Raw genomic sequence first — 17,953 nt, 5'->3', positions numbered from 1 at the left:
AGAGTTTTCAAACAATGGACAGAAGGGGTTTCCGCTGCTTTATGATGGAGAACCTGAACCGTGGCCGCCTGCCATGCACAGTGCACCGGTGAGGAGGAAGGAGCTGGCAGCAAATGCAGAAATGTGAAGGCACGCGACATTTTGATCTTCAAAGCAGTTTAACGTTCTCGCTGAAAAGATAGAATAACCTGGCCCTGTGGTGTGTTTTATGCATTAGAAGCAAACTTTAACAGCAAGGACGGCTACAAACAGCAACAAACATGGAGAAAAATGAGCATTCAGTGCAGGTATACCACAAATTTGAAAGAATTTCAGTAAAACAATAACACTGTAACAAAGTCTAGCAGCTGTGATTTCTGTTGAATTTTGTGGCGAAGTTTGAAATGACGTGTTTAACCGAGTCATGTGGTTTCAGTGAGCAAAAAAATACAGAATCTCTTTCTACACTGTAAAATGTAATGCTTGAACTCAACCAAAAGCACATTATTGCAACAGTTGTCATCATTTTTCAGGGTTATGATGATTTCTAATGAAATTATCTTCAACCAACAAAGTACAGTGAGGTAAATGAATTAATCTTTCATCTATAAGGCATGTTTGATCAACAGTCTTAATAGTCCATGATGGTAAAGAAATCCTGAACTAAAGAAGAAAATGAAGTCAGTTTCATGAAGTTACCTCAACTTGACCTCAATGTTTAGTTTTAACTATCCAGCGAGTTCAGTCAATCAGTTTTCCTCCACATTCACAAGTATTTTTAATTTATCTGAGGATTGGCACCATAAATGCAAGTTTTAAAGTTTATTAGTCATAAAAATTAAGTTGTTCCATATCTTCATGAAGTTTTAAGTGTTATGTCCTTAATCATAGTAATCATGAACACTTTCTAGTTTAAACAGGCCAGTCATGATGTCACGGTGAAGAAAAGTCAAGTTTCCCCGACTTGAAATGTCGTTTTATATCAGAAAACAAAGAAATTTGAGTTCAAACTACACAGATTATTAAGTTGATGAAACTGGCAACATTATCATGTCAACACAACCCATTTATCCAAAGGTTTATCCAAATCAATAAACTAACAATGCATTTAGTCAAGCAGTGTGAATTGGTCCCTCGATTGACTTTTTACAGTGTGTATTTCTATCTCTCTGCTACAGACTTTAAAGGAAGCCTGTTTTCTCACATTGTTGTGACTGAGTCATCTCGGGAGGTCCAGACTTCTGCCATATGTCGAGTCTGCAGGTGCAGGAAGCTGACAGCTCCAAACGCTGGGCACATTTGGGTCGATCACACACTGCCGCCTTTTGATACTTGACCCAAAGTGTTGACTTAAAAGGCTTGTTGCATTGTCTGACTTTTATGCATTCAGTAAAACATTCAGCTGAACAGGAGCCAGTTAGTTTCCACCAGTCAAACGTCCAACAGCAGCCAGGGTTTAAAGGACACACTGCAAAATGTACTCACCAGTAGATGCATTGTACCTATTTTACATCTTTATTCTAATGATTAAAAATAAACAGCTGCTATGTTAGATCTAGACTTACAGTACCTTAACAGATGGGCTCCTAAACCTGGAGTGGCACTGAAATCAACACAACATTTTCCGTCCAGATGGAAAGTTTCTGAGGAAAACTTTGAAACTGGGTGAGATGTTAATTTTTTCATTGCGGCCCATAAATCCAAAATCCAGATTGCTTACATCTTTCCACTCTTCTGGGGCTGACATGCGAAGTGGAAGCTCTTCAAGTCAAAGTCTCAAAGAATACTAGAAAATTATTCGAACCATATGATGCAGATGAAAAATTAATGCATAGTTTTTTTCCCTCTCTCTGTGCAGCTGTGCAGGCTGATTAAAAACACTCACTGTACAGTTTCGATATTTTTTGAGTGATTAAAAAAGAACATGAAAGGGCCTTTAATTGGAATCTTAAGGCTGAATGTGAAACCTCATCTCTGCCGCAAAAAAAAAAAACAAAAAAAAAACACAACAGTGCAGGGCTGCAGAATGTAATAAACAGCGAAGGTTTGAAACAAGGCTACTCTGACAAATATTGTGTTTGGAAGGCGGCCAGATTCTTGTGCCGATGACTCGGTGCCAGAGGACGGAGCTCATCCAAACCCAGAGTACTCTCAAGTGGGCCTGAGTGTTGTTTTGGAGTTTCAGGCAAAAGAGAATAGGCCAATGGCTCCCTGTGAGATAAACTACGAAAATCCATTCAATGCCACAAACGCACAACTGCCCAAATCTGTTTCTTCAACATGTATTCCTCAGGCATGAGACAGATCGAGCTCCTGCTGAACTTTCACTGTTAGTTGTGTTACGGTCCACATGCAGGTAATCCCACTTCAACCCAGACTCATCAAGCTCGGCTTAGTCACTCATGTACTGTGTGTCGCTCCATTGTTATGCTACATCCTGGCTCTTTGTGTGAGCTTCAACTTTCACCAGAAGGGACTTTTTGAGTACCTTGTGCACATCTGTATGTGTGTGTGGTAGCTTTCATACCGAACATAGCTGCATTTTAGAAAGTTTGGGAAGTACCACACTTCAGTCACAGCATGCATTGCAGTTTTGCAGACGTGCAAAGCAATTTACACACCAGAAGATTTAAATGATGTTGCACTTCCTACAATTCTGATAGCAGATAACAAAACAGAAGTTTCCATACACTTGCAAAGATCATGTATATCATGACAGGCTTGAGTTTCCAAAGACTCGAACAGCTCCCAATTTTCAGCCACGGAATCTTTGAAACACATGCATCTTTGTCACAAAAAACAATCATGCATTTTGGTTCTCTCAGCTTTATTATAGATTTGATAAAAAGACTAAATTTACTGGATGAAAAAATATACATACATGATGTAGAAAGCTGTGGCATGACCTTTAACCCTCTGAAAACAGGGACTGCCATGATAAGCATGGTAGTGTAAGTAAACTTTTCTTCACAACTGTAGGCACAACATCTTTAGAAAAACGAAGAACTTTTGTGCAAATAATGGATTTGTTTTGCTATTGTCTGTGCCTTTATTGTTTATGTAAAAGACAAAAAGAATGGATATATCTTAGATTTGTACCCAAAATATGTGCGAGGATTGATCAAAAAGTTTCAAGACTGGGCATGGAGAGCAAGTGCATCATGTGTAAGGAGTAGCTGTCATGATTCAGGATGCTATACATCACTGTGCTATCAAAGGTAGGACCTGTGTTACACATATTTTCACATAATATGTAAAGCACCAGAATCTAACTGCCAAATCTAGTGAGTATGGCAGGATGGAAGCAATGATTGTATTGTCATTGGAGCACGCACATGGCGCTGCGTCACCGTACAGGCCAAATGTACCAAAGGTGTTTGCTCAAACACCTCAGGACATTATAGCCAAACTCTGTCTTCATGGTCTGACACTTGAGGACTAATTCCTGGTGCTAAACCACATGAATGTTGAAGGAAACAACGAGAATACTCTGGGTGCACTCCTGATGTTACACAGTTTGCCCAGTTTCAGAAACTGTGGGCTTTTTTCACTGTGAAAACTGCTGTTTCTTCTCTTGATGGTAGCTGCAGACCCACCTCTTAATCCCAGTGATGATCCTCCTCTAAAGCTTGGCTCATTCTGCTGCTAACTGACTCTGAATGTCAAGTTCTTTTCTGCTCCAGTTTGAGAGAAATCACAAATGTGCCCCTACCAGTAGTCACAAAAACATATCTAACACGGGTCCTGCTGCTGGTGGCATAGGGTCACTTGACATTGCAAAGTCCTGGAAATTTTTGATCAACCCTTGTAAGTTGAATCAGCAGCTAATTAACCTAGCTTAGCATGATAATTGGATGCAATAGGAAACAGCTAACTTTGACCTGTCTAATAGATACTGTGTCTCTTTTGTTTTGTGTAAAACTTCCTCCAGTGAGAATCAAGGTATTTTTTGTAACCTGTCAACATGTCCATGAGATGTTTTATGTTTGCTATTGGACATATCATGAGTGAAATGACAATGACTCAAAAACACAGGTTGAGACTTCGAGAGTTTCACATGTAACAAACCTAATGAACCAATCCTGCCAGCTTCCAATGGTGGGATTTTTTGCATCGTTATACTCATTTAGAGTTTTGGTTCTAACATGTGTGGTTGTTTTCTTCAACATTACAAGTTACTATTGTGTAGCTTAGAGTAGTTTTCCAGTCGTTGAAGCAGAGCTGTAGGTGAGCTGGTGTGCTCAAGCTGCAGTGAGTGAGGAGGGATGGGTGGAGATTTGTGATGTAGGATTCATTTAAGCCATTTTAGGGATTTTTTTTGTGGGACAATTTGGAAATGGGCAACTTTAATACACGCAGATGAGTTTGTAGGGGTTAAATCAACCATCAAATACGGACTTTCATACAAAGAAAGTGTAAAAAATGATACTTTATTGCTTTACTGCTGATGTGCTAATGAAACCTGAGCTAATCTAACATGTAGGTTCATTATAAAGTACATTGATGAGAATTCTATCAGTCTTATTGTCAGTATATGTTGTGGCAGTGTTGACATGTTTTTAATGAAGCTCTCTGGACCCTGCACTCTGGTGTATCTAATCTTAGCCCAGGGGCTTTGTCTTGTATCTTTCCCATGCCCCACTGTCACACAAGCACACAGTCACGTCTCAAGCGAAGGTATTTCCTCTGTCATTATTATCATTATTAATAATATTTCTTTTCATGGCGACCTGGTGAAGACCCCTGTGCTCGGCCGCATAGCTTGCATTTTTACACACAGGCTGTTTATACAGCTGCGTATCCTTCGGAGCCTGGTTCGGGCCGAGTTGGGTAACACAGATGTTTGGGTTCTGCCTGATGCCATCTGGTGACTGTGGAGCCCAGAAGAACTCAGCTGGACGTGGATTTGGTGGTCAAAGAGGAGGAGGGCAGGAGGCAGATAGGGTGTCAGAGACATGAGGAGTGTACAGCGGGAAATGCAAAAAATAAGGAGAAAGTGGAGGAGAACGAAAAGGAGAAACATGGGGTGACAGAGGTGATGGAAGAAACGGTTAAAGCGGGTTTGAGAGGGGAGCAGAGGTGGTAAGGAGGTAGTAGGAAGATATGCACTGTAAAAAAGCCCCAGCAAGATTAAATAAAATACCCAGAATATAAATATATCTTACAATTACACTAATTTTCTGTAATTACAATACTTTTTTAGCTTTGATTTTAAATGAGATTATGTGAATCTTTTGGCTTCTAAATGTTTAATAAGGGATATGTAAACATGTAAAGAAGGAAAATACTTACAATACATAGTATATATCATTCTATAGATAGAGTAGTGATGAAAAATAACACAAACCTACAAAACAAAACTTTTTTTTTGCAACAGCAGCCACAACCATGCTGATAGAAGTTTGTTGTATACACTGCAAAAACTGGAGATATTATAGCAGCTGGGGTGTCAAAAAATACGGTAAAATAGCAACAAAAAAAGAAAGAAAGAATGCCACTTCAGAAAAATGCAGCTCTTAAAAAGTAGCAAAGTACATTTTAAGGCCATTAATTAAACATGTGATAATGAGTATCTTTGGCTTTTGAATGGTTCATTAAGGATATGTTTTAAAAAATATAAACAACAAGAATATTTTTTTTTTCAGAAAAGTAGGACATGGCTAGATAACTTTATATATGCTTTTTTAATCTCTATGTATGCTTTTTAAAAATCTTTTTGTATGATTTTTTTATCTGTTCTGTTGTATTTGTTTTTCCTGTAAAGTGACCTTGGGTGTCAAGAAAGGCGCTTACAAATAAAATGTATTATTATTATTAAAATTATTATTATTATTATAACTATAATTAAAAAAATGGTACATAATGATACAAATATTTTGACAGTTTAACTCAATTGAACAAACTAATCTGTATAAAATTATAGAACCAAACATTTTTTGGTTAATTTTTCATTAACATTACATTATTATTATTATTGAAATTTGTTTCCAGTAATAGACAGAATTTAACAGTTGCATTTAGTAAATAAAAAATTAATGTTTTTATTATTTTGCATGATACATCTTTTTTTGTCATTTAATTATATTTTTCTTTATTTTCAAAAACATATGATTGATGTTTTTTTACAGTGTAATGGTAAATTAGCATAAGAAGAAGCAAAAATAAGCCTTTACTTTACCCACAGCAGGGAAAGTTGCAGTGTTACAGCAGTAAAGAGAAAAACTATAGGGACATCAGTAGAGAAAACATACACAAAAATATACATGTGTTGTTTTTACTGTACTCCAATAGGTTCTCCAACATTTAGAAATTCAGATAATGCACAGATTCCTTTGACTGACTAAACTAAATATATTGCACAGAGCTATTCTATGTGTAGAAAGACACTGATATCACACAGATTCTTAGATAAGTAGAAAGTACTGATGTTGCACAGATTCTGTTTATGAAGGAAACATCAGTATGTGACTCAACAACACAAATAAAACTTTTACTCCATGACCTCGTCTGTGATCATAATCTCTAAACGAGTCATGTCAAATAGATTTTTACCCCCGGCATAACTACAGATTTTTTTTTTTACAGTGTAGAACAGCAGAGGCGGTCGGATGGCGGGAAAGAGGATGCAGTAGTAGTGGGAACAGCAAAGGGCCGGACGGTGGGAACGTAGCGTGTGAAACTGTGGGCATTAGGAAGCAGGAAACAGCAGGGCGACAGGACGCAGTACAAGTGTTACACTCAGTGTTCTGCAGAAAAAAAAACCCTCACACATGTGCTGTAATGTTCGTTTTCTCACTGACTTGAAAGATAACAAATTCCTCTGTATGCTGAGTGAGATTTACTACTCGTGCTTCACTGAAACTCATTAAACACAAACAGGCTACAAGTCGGGAAATCAAAAGAATACTGACAACTTTATGAGTTCATCAGATCACGTTCTGAGATGTGTGCTATTGATCAGCTCTGACGTTTTACTGATGCAAATTCCCGTCCCACAGTAATTCAAATCTATAACAAGGATCAAACTAAATGCGCTGACAAGTCTCACAGCGACTCATGATGAGCAGCTAATTGCTAATCAACATTAAACATAAAGCTCAGCTCAGGATGTCATTAGCAAGTAAAAGATCAGAAACTGTAAACGCTGGTCCTGTGAGCAAAATATGATGGGAAATGTCTAAAAACACCATTCATCTGAGGACTGTTCTCCACCATGTTGAAAAGATTATGCATTTTGATTGCAAACATACTTCCAGCAGGTTTTCGTTCGGCGAATTAGTCAGTCAATCAGCGAGGCTGTATACAGCTGTATCATGTTAAAAGAGGGTCAGAACTATGGAACATCTGGACAATTACTGCGCTCTCTGCTTTTTGGAACAACAATCATGTGACTTTGGCACGGAGAGGCCGGTGCCACCTGACTCGCGATGCTCCTCTGAGCGTCACATCTGGACTGAAAAACGTGATTATGCCGCATACGTTGCTGGAGAATATGTAATCGGCGCAGGGCAGGAATATGATTGCAGAAGACAGTTCAGAAAGAACAGGGAAGGAAAATAAGAAAAGCAGGAGTTTTGGAACAAACAAGGAGGACTGACTCATCCATAAAGCATGTTTTTCTGATTATTTTAGCTGATTATTTACTCAGATTTTGTCGTGACCACCCCCATGCAGGGACAGCACATACCATGTCTGTCCTTGAACCTCCTGAAATGAATTTGATTTCCTTCCAGACGACAAGCAGCCCACATGAGGAAATGGAGTTAGCCGCGACAGACACGTTAAAACGCCATATCGGCCAACCTCCATTTAAAAGTCGGTGTACTGTCTCGGGACCGTAGCCCCGGGCCACGTCAGTCCCTGCCTTTCCTGTCTGTGCCCCTGCCACTCTTTGATTCAGCTCAGCTGTAATAACAATAAATCAGAGGTTTACAGGTTGTTTATGGTGGAGAAGGCTGGAAGAAACGAAGGAGTAGAACTTTATTTCATTCAACCTTTCTTTTTACGGGGTCCCTTTGAGATTAGAAAACCTCCTTTTTAAGACAGACCTCGAGAAAAATAAATGCGCTCAAGTAAATACTCTGGTTACAAGGCAATCGTAAATCTCTCAAACTGGAAAATGTACATAAGCAAAAGCAAAGTAAGAGGAAGGACAGCTAATTTTGATTTTGAGTCTGGAAGTGGGAGGGAGAGCAGGAAGAGGGGGATATTATCCTCCCAGACGAGGGTGCGGCTTCATTGGAACCGAATGACACACCTAACACAACCTTATCCTTAAAGAACCCCCCTAGGAGCTTTTAAAGCAACAGAAAGTTCAACATTTACAGCGTCAGAGGAAAAAATGACCACAATACAACCTGCAAGGTGTTGACAGGGTTGACAGTCATTACCGGTGACTCAAATAATGTTGGCAAGTGCTGATATTTAGGGATTTAGCTGCAAATTTCAGGGTGTAATCTGTGTTTTTGAACCAAAACTCACATTCAATTCGCATTTTAAGGTTTTCATTCCCTCAACTCAAGGAAAGACTCAGAGAGGCTGTTCCAGAAGTGGTATTTTGCTTTTCTCCAACAAGAGAGTCTGGCCAGGGAGTTTAAGTTGTGCACTTTATGTGTTCTACTCCATTGTGCAACTGGAATATAGCACCACTGTGTGACTGATAAGATGTTCAGGGCCCAGAATTTGCTTAACAGAAGATGTTCTCATTCCAGTTCAGGGAGAACCGCAGGGGAAATAATTGTTAAACGCAAGTTCTTATCTTCTTCTCAACATCTGGATGTAGATACCACTTTTCCGGGGGTAGATAACTTCTGGAACACTGGTTCCCAACCCTTTTTCCTTGTCACCTCACTTCACCTCACAGCAAGGCTGGTATGATCGCCTGATATTGGCCTAAATGTTGTCCGATATAAAACCTAAACTTTTTTTGGTTGGGATATAATGCAGAAAAATGCTTGTGCTTATTTAGAAAGAGTGTCATTAGTGTCTTTGCCATAAAAAAAACAATCATGCATTTTGATTCTCTGGTTCTTCTGCAAAAATGACCAAATCTGCTGGGTCAAAAATATGCATACAGCAACTTGAAATATTAGTTGTGGTGATGTAGAAAGCTGTGCTAATCAAATTTTCTTAGTGACATGACCTCTTAACTGCTTGTGAGTGAATACGATTGACTACAGCTGGTGACTCCATTTTAAATAGTGTCCATTTGAAACACTCATCAAACCCTGCTAGAAACATGACAATATCTAAGTCTGAGCTCGGCACAGACCTGAAGAAGCAAATCATTGACTTTACCAACTCAAGAAAATCACTTAGAGTCATTTCAAAGCAGCTAGGGATCCCAAAAGCCTCTGTGCAAACTATTGCCTGGAATCTAAAGTGCATGGTACAATCATGTCACTGTCACAGTCAGGACAAAATACACACAATTGGTCAGGATGGTCAAGAGTCAACCAAGAATCCCCAAAAAACAGGTCTGCAATGAAGTAAAAGCTGTCACGTCAATGCCCACAGTCCAGTGGAAACTGTTCCTCTGAAATTGGCACCTTAAGGCTTGTCTGAAGGTTGCTGATGTTCACATGAATCCCAAGTAGGCCTTCTAGATAAAAGCTCTGTGGTCAGACGAGACAAAGATTGAGCTCTTTGGCCACGATGACCTAAAATATGATTGGAGCAGAGAAGATGAGGCCTTTAACCCCAAGAACACCAAACCAACTGTCAAGCATGGTGGTGGCAGTATTATACTCTTGGGCTGTTTCGGTGCCTCAGTAAATAGAGTAATGAAGACGGAGGAATACATCCACATTTCTCAGGAAAACCTAAAATCATCAGCCAGAAGGTTGGATCTCAGATGCAGTCGGGTGTAACAACAAGACAATGACCCTAAACACACATGAAAAGTGTTTTAAAAAATGACTAAATCAGGCTAAAATTAAGATTTTAAGTCCTGATGATTGTCAAGGATATGGACTATGATGAAGAAACAGCTTTATGTCAGAAAGCCAACAAATTTAGTTGAACTGTACCAGTTATTTCAGAAAAAACTGGTCAAAGATACAACCAGAAGCTTGTAGACGATGACTATAAAAGTGCCTGACTGAAGTGAAAACGGCCAAAAGACACACATTCTGGTGGAGGTGTAAAAATGCTGCATGTTTCGAATGCAGTGTTTGTTTCCTCCAGAATGTTTCTACTAAATATACATATAAATATGTATATTTTTGACACAGCAGATTCTATCATATTTCAAGAAGACCTATGGTAAATCAATGAAAGAACCAAAATGCATGATTGTTTATTGTAACAATTGTATTCCAATGATTTAGTGAAAATAAAGAGTTATAGAAGTCACTGGAACTAAAGACTGCTATTATATACTACATCAGGGTGTCAAACTCATTTTAGTTCAGGGGCCACATTCAGCCTAATTTGATCTTGAGTGGGCCGGACCAATAAAATCACAGCATTTTTCCTTTCTTTTAGTACAAAAAAGTACATTCTGAAAATGTACACAAGCGAGACAAACAGGAAACACAAAACGACAAAAACATGAGACAAACGACAAAAGTCAGACAAAAAAAAGAAACAGCAAAAACAAAACAAAATATCACAAAAATGAGGCACAAAATGGTAAAAGAACAATGAGTAATCCAGTATTTTACTTTAACTTGTCAAGGCCTACAAATTATTTTAAATTTATAGTTTTACAAATTTACAAATTGCAGTTAATGTCTTCGCTATAATTTACACAAAGTTATCCCAGGGGCCACACTGGGCTCTGTGGAGGGGCAGTTTTGGCCCGCGGGCCACATGTTTGACACCCCTGATGCACATGCTCTTTACAAGTGTGTGTCACTGTATTCTCTAAAAATTGGCATTAGTGCCAGGTAAACAGTGAGAGTGTTTTTTGCTTATTTTAAAAAGTCAGATGATATAAATATTATTCCAAGTTAAAAACAGTCTAAAAATAAGTTTATTTTTCTTATTTCTCATTCCTGCAAATCATTAATCATCCCATGACCTCTTGTCGGTTTTATCTTTCATCCAGTGACTCAAACGTGACTAAAAGCTCAGTTGAGCTAAATTTGCTCTCTTCGGTCACATGTAAACAACTTCCAGTGGATCAGAGAAATGTCTAAATATTATGCATGGATCAGAAACTAAATGAATCTGTTCTATAGTCTATTTGCAGATCTTCATGCTGCTCTTCAGTCAAATATCTGTAAATGTGTATTTGTCCTGGGCATGATTTCATTAACACACACAAGGTCAAACTGGGTGAAGACAAACAAATCTTGATTATCTGTTATTCCCTGTTTGTCTTTGTGTATGAGGGAACTTTGTGCAAGCAAATGTCTCTGCCAGCTCCACCGTTTATTTTGTAGTTATTGATTTTCAGAGATGAACAGACACAAACAGACTGTTGGCTTGAATTTTCAACATGGGGGTAAAAAATGAAGAAAAATATTTCTTTTTAAACTCACATTGAGAGTAAATCTGTAGTAAAACAGTTGAGTGATTGTCAAGATAATCCAAAATTGCCCTTATGTTTAATCTTCTGGTTTAAGGTCCAGCAGGGGGCGATGCATTCAAGTGTGTCTCCTGGTGCACAGTCACCGAGGTCAAGTCAAACGGCCTCACTATTTGAAGAAAATGATGTAACATTTGCACTAAAACTCCCAGAAACACACAAACTAACACGAAATACAGATTACATTCTTTTTGGTCTGTAATTGCAGCCATTATAATGACATAATTCTGGGTTGTTTGGTGCATTTCAAGGAAGCTTCTGCTCTAACTTTCTCTTTTTATCTCGGCTGGAATCGGTGCGCATCAAGCAGTGAAGATTAAGAGACATTTGTTTTGTCTCTGCCAACAGAAGCCGAGTTTAAATGCTGTAAGTGTGTGTTTGTGCAGAGCTGGGCTTGTGTTTTATGGGTGGAACGCTCCTTGTGAATAGTCTGAGAACCTCCAGGAAACTCTCATCAGTGTTCTTCTTTCATTACGATTTCACATCTCATTGTTTGCTAAAATAGAGAAGCCCATAACTTCGGAGCTGTTTTTCATGTCACGGCGGAGAAATTACTGGATCAAAACATCTTTTCCTCTCTCTCCCACTCCGTCTTTGCCACAGACAGTTAAAATTTTTACTCCTTCTCTTCTCACAGAAACCCCAAAACAATTCATCTCATAAAACCCAGACTCAGCTTGCCATATGTGAAAATGTATGGCTCCCAAGGGTGCCCTGAAGGAAAATTACTGGCCGCAGGACAGCGATAGAGGATCCTTGTTTTCTTGCTTTCCTTGCTGGAAAAAAAAAGAAGAATGTATGTGTATGTATTGTGTGGGGCTGGATGTAGTTTTGATGTGGCTGGGTGGTGCTAGTCAGCCCTCGTTATCCAAAGTATCCTTCACTCGGTAAAACTGTCACAACGGAGGAAGCACGTCGGCCCGTCGCTGCCAGTTCTGACTGCATCTCTGCGAGGAAACGATGTTGGAAATGTTTTTCAGCTAGGAAGTGGTTTGAGAAGGTTTAGCAGTGCTGGAATATAAAATATAAAGCTGTTAACTGCTTGAAATGTCTCACTTCACCTTGTGAGCTTGAACATTATTCTGTTGCACTGCTGTAAGAGAACAATAAAGACGTGAGGAAGCAGAGAGAGAAGTATGTTTTTATCGTGGTATCTTCCAGCTGTGCACATATAAAGTCCAGGTTATGCATGTTAACCCTCTGAACTTGTGTTTTTTGGCCTCCTGTCACATTTTTAGTCACCGTGGGCTCATTTTTCGCTGCAATGTAAAGTTATAAACCTCTATGGAAACAAAACAACCATGAGTAGAAGTAGACACAACTCTGGTAACTCGTATATTTGGAATAATAGTGACTCTACGTACTATTTCACCATGCTAAATGTATCCCTAAAGAACTTGCTGACAACTAGCTGCTTTGTGTATTGTTTTTGAGCCAAGCTGTATTTTTTTATTGATAAAGTAGGTTATATTTCATTCTCAGTATCATTAATTTCTTTTCATACTTGTCTTCTATTTGCTCTTTGTAAACACTTCCTGCAGTTCAGATGAAAAGTCGATCAATTTCTGTCACATGACTTTTGGTCCCAACCTTGGAGTCATCATAGCTTTTGAGTTGAACTTAGAAAAGTTTTTTTTTTTTTTTTTACGTACAAAATTTGTTGTAAAAACAGATGGTTAATTTTTAGTGATTTTTTTTGACATGATTAGTTCAATGACTGTTGGAAATCAGAAAAATCCAATGATTCTTTTTGTAAAAATATATTTTTTTTAGAGTTATAACATAAAACATGATTCCACATGCTATAGATGTTTTACTACTTGCATACTATTCTTCTATTTGCTATGTGTAAACACTGCCTGCAGTTCAACCCAGAACTCTCTGAATTTTCTCACGGGAAGTTTGGTTGCAGTTGAGTCATTAATTACTTGTTGGTTGAGGAAAGAAGTGCAGAATTTTTAGTTTTTATAGAATCTTCCTATTGCAAATGGTTATTTTTTGGTGAATTTCTAAAGGAGACATGTAAAATAAAGTGATTTAAAACAAATATAACAGTTTAAAGCTGAGTTTTGGTCAGTTTATCCCATAAAACCAAAAGTCTCACATGATTAATTAATTGAAAATCCAATGAATGCCACTGTTTTTACATTTTCTTTTTCTGATTAATGGTGTAATTCAGGATTGTTAAAAAAAACAACAACAACTCAAACACGCCTTTCAAACCCACAGCCAGGTTTCAGAGGATTTATGGTGGGTATGATCATTTAACTCTGTCAGAGATTTGAGGGTTTTACTGTCATTACTGCTGTTAGTTTCAACTCAAACAACGTCTTCACATCCCAGCTGTGGAGCTTGGGCTCGGATTTTGTCCTCTAGTGGAAAATGTGAACGTTTCAAAACGATGGGAAATTTTTACTACACCAACATGTAAACTTTGAAGGAGCTAATTGTGTGTCATTATGCCCGCTGCACTGCTCTGTTACTCCTCTGTGTTTATTTAACTGAAAGCAAACCCCCAAAAAGGGCTCGACTCTAATTGTGCGGTTGGTTTATTTTATTTGTATAAAGCAACACTATGTTCCTTCAAGCTTTGGATTATGTTCTCTGATATCTCCCCATGTTGTGCGCAGACCACTAGCACGGCATTTGGATTGCAAAGCTTTTTCCCTCTTTTTACCAAAAAAATCCACCCCAACAGTTCTCTGTTTATAATATCGGCCAGTCTATACTGCTTTTGAACTTCTGCCAAGCACTTCAAGTTGTCCAACCGGCTTGTTGTGACCAAGAAAATGAAATTGTCCGTGTATCAACAAGTTGGCCACAAGCGTGCAGGCATGCATGCACACTTTTTTGCACACACATCTGTTTATATATACAGACATCACCTGTGTGTTTAGAAGTGATACGATGGCAGTGAAAAGACAGAGAGCTGACTAGTGCGTCTTTTTATCTGGCCGAGAGAGGGCCGATGTGGCAAACCTGGATTTCATAAGCCTCATTCTCTGACTCAGACCGTTAGTGTGTGGTAAGGCTGCATGTCTGTTGGGAAGAGACGTGAGGAGGAGGCGAAGCTAGAAGTGATTCTGCGGTGTGACCAGTAAGCAGAGCGTGGAGGAACCCATTGACCTCCACGTCCTCCTTCTCCTTCTTCTTCTCTTTCCTTCGTGCTGCTGCCATTTCTTTCACCACATGTCTGTCACATACCCACTATTAACAACAGGGCCGAGCAGTCATGTGTCTGCAGTGTGCTGGCATGCATGAGTCTGTATCATTGATCAGGTGGGTGATGCAATCACTACACACAGTCCACACACTCTACTTTGAAAGTTTTTTGGCTTTGCTTGTTCAGCCCAGTTCAGCTAAAGAGTCTCTGAGTTTTATCATGTGATGTTTGGTTGTAACCGAGTCAATGATGGTTTCTCAGTTGAGAAAAGAAGTGAACAATCTACTTATTACTTCTGAAGAACCTTCAGTAACGCATGCAAAATATGTGATTTTGATGATATATCTCGATTTAAAGCTTAGATTTGGTCAATTTTCCAAACAAAACCTAAAGTCACACATGATTAGCTTAAGAACTGTTTGAAAGTTGAAAATTCAATGATTTTTATTTCCTTTTCACAGTTTCTGGCTCTGATAAATGGTGTAATTATTCGTTTTAATTTAATTTGGTAAATTTTTCTGAGAAAAAGGAAGTCATTTTTTAAATTTCCTTTGTTCAGTGAAAAAGTCCCAGAACTTCTGTCGAATGACGTTTGGTTGTAGCTGAGTCACTGGTGGCTCTTCAGTTGAGAAAAAGAAGTTACTTTTTTTACAGAATCTACTCAATCCAAATGGAAAATAAAAGTAGAACTTCTTTTACATTTTTTTTTTATTTTTACAAAAAAAAATTAAAAATGAATGGAATCAAGATGTATAGCTTTTTCTCCCCAAGTCCCCATATGTGTTACCAATATTTGGAAAAAAAAATAAAAATTGGCTTAACACACTTTAAGTTTTTAATTTGCTTAATTTTCTGTGGGCTCTGGGTAAACAAAGCTTTTATTTCATACAAAAGTTTCTGAATTCTTGTCACGTGATTTTCAGTTGCAGTTGAGTCGTTAGCAGTTTGTCAGTTGAGAAAAAAGTGCAGAATTTTTAGTTTTCTATAAACTGTGCTTCATGCAGATTGTTATTTTTGGTTGACCTTTAAATGAGACATGTAAAATAAGGTGAATTGATGAAATATTGTTGTTGTGAAGCTTAGATTTGGTCAGTTTTTTGGACGAAACCTCAATTCACACTTGATTAGTTTAGGAACCCTTAAAAAATTGAAAATCCTGTGATTTTTTGAGTGTTTTTACAGTTTCCAGCTCTGACAAAACCAGAAGTCATGATCTTGGTTTTCCTTGTTCAGTCCAATGCAGTTAAAAAAATCCCTGAATTTTTGTCACATGATGTTTGGTTGCAGCTGAATCAAGAATGTCTTTTCAGTTGAGTGAAGAAGTGCAGAATTTTTTTTAGTTTTTACAGAATCTACATATTACAAATGGTACGTTTTTGGGAGAATTTTAAAATGAGATATCTTTACAAAAAGAAAATATCCGGATTTAAAGCTTAGATTTGGACATTTTTGGCTAAAAGAAGTCACATGTGATAGTTAACCACGCCTGACGTACGTCAGCGGGGTTACTGCATTCACTTCAGTATCTGGCTGGGTAAGTATGTATGTGGGTATGTCCGGTCAGATATCTCTGCAAGTGCTGAAGTCAGGATAATCAAATTTGGCACTGAAGATCAGTCTAAGGTCCCCTGCTCAGTTGTGGAGTTAGAGGTCAGCAGATCAAGTAGGAAGGGATATACATAGGATGATCAAAACTGATACAGAGTATCATGCATGGGTGTGGTTCTGCCCTCTACCGGCTGCTCGTCTAGTTCAAGAACTGTTGGACGCTGAAAAAGAAGTGTAGGTTGTTGTTCTTCCACAATCTCCTCAGTACAAAAGTTACTTTTTTGAGAATTTTTAAAAGACATGCAAAAAAAAGGGATTTTGAAGAAATATCACGATTTCAAGTTTAAAGTTCATGAACTTTTCAGATAGTTTAAGGCAGTGTACTCTCATTAACCATCATTTAATGCATCTACTGCTAAAAGATTCTGCCCAAAAACCAAGTGGTGAAATCTTCCACGTGTTTGAAGGCTGAAAGTTTTCTGCATGTTTGTGTGTTCAGGGGTCTGAAGTTGACAGTTAGAGTTCCTCATTATTCAGACCTCAGCAGTGGTTTCACAGCCCTGTGCGGTTTTGCTACAGCAGACAGCAGTTATCAACAGTCTATCTCTCACTGTATCACACACCACCTCTACTGCTGTTCAAACACAAACCCACTCAGGATACAAACAAGCGTTAACATGCCAGCAAATGTTAACATTTTCTACGTGGAGGTAGTTTCAGTATTTGGATGTTTTAACATGAAACATTTTGGTGATGTGTGTTCCCAGAAATGGAATGCTGAAAAATGTTGAATTTTTCAACACGACACAAAATCATTAAGAATAACATTCAAATGCCAAAGGTTTCGATCTGACTGGAGATGACTTGCTGACGTAGGTTTTGGTCAACATCTTTCACACCTGTAATGAGTCACTACTCAGTATCCTCGTCCTGTGTTTAACCCCCAGAACTCAAAAAAATTGAAGGCAATTTAGCTTCAAAACCAAAATGACACCACTTATCAGCGCCAGAAAGTAAGAAAACAGAAAGAATCCTTGAATTTTCAGCTTTCCCGATAAAGTAATTATGTGTGACTTTTTGGTTTCGTCAGCAAAATTGACCAAATTAAAAATCAAAATCGCGATTTTTACATGTGTCATTTAAAAATTCACCAAAAAGGACCCATTTGCAATGAACAGATTCTGCAAAAAAAACAAACAAAACTGCACTTCTTGTCTCAACCAACATGCTATAAGTTACTCATCTGCGACTAACACTCACCCAACAGGAATTGAGGAACTTTTCACCTGAACCGGGTTGAACTGCAGGCAGTGTAGGAGACAATTGTGGAAGCAAATTAAAAATGAAAATATTAAAATATCTAAAATTTGTGGAGGCACCATTTTCCTCTTAAGTATTAACACTTGTGGGGACCAAACTGTTGTTTTTTTCTTTGCAAAATAAATAATCCAAGAAATTCCACTTTTTTATGATTTACGGCATTTTAACTTTAAAATACAGCACATTATACATTTCTGAGTTCTCTCTACTTCTAGTTATGGTTGTGTTGTTTCCATAGAGGTGTAGGATTTTATATAGTAGTGAAAAATGAGCCCACAGCGAGTAAAAATGTGACAGGAGCTTGTGGTTCAGAGGGTTCATGTGATGTATGGTAACAGTAGGCCTCAGTTTTAAGTGATAGTATATGTACAGTTGTACCTACTAAGAACAGACTGTGTGCTCATTCTTAT

This window comes from Acanthochromis polyacanthus, chromosome 1 (assembly GCF_021347895.1).
Source record: "Acanthochromis polyacanthus isolate Apoly-LR-REF ecotype Palm Island chromosome 1, KAUST_Apoly_ChrSc, whole genome shotgun sequence".
NCBI classification, from domain to species: Eukaryota; Metazoa; Chordata; class Actinopteri; family Pomacentridae; genus Acanthochromis; species Acanthochromis polyacanthus.
This window is presented reverse-complemented; position numbering follows the sequence as displayed.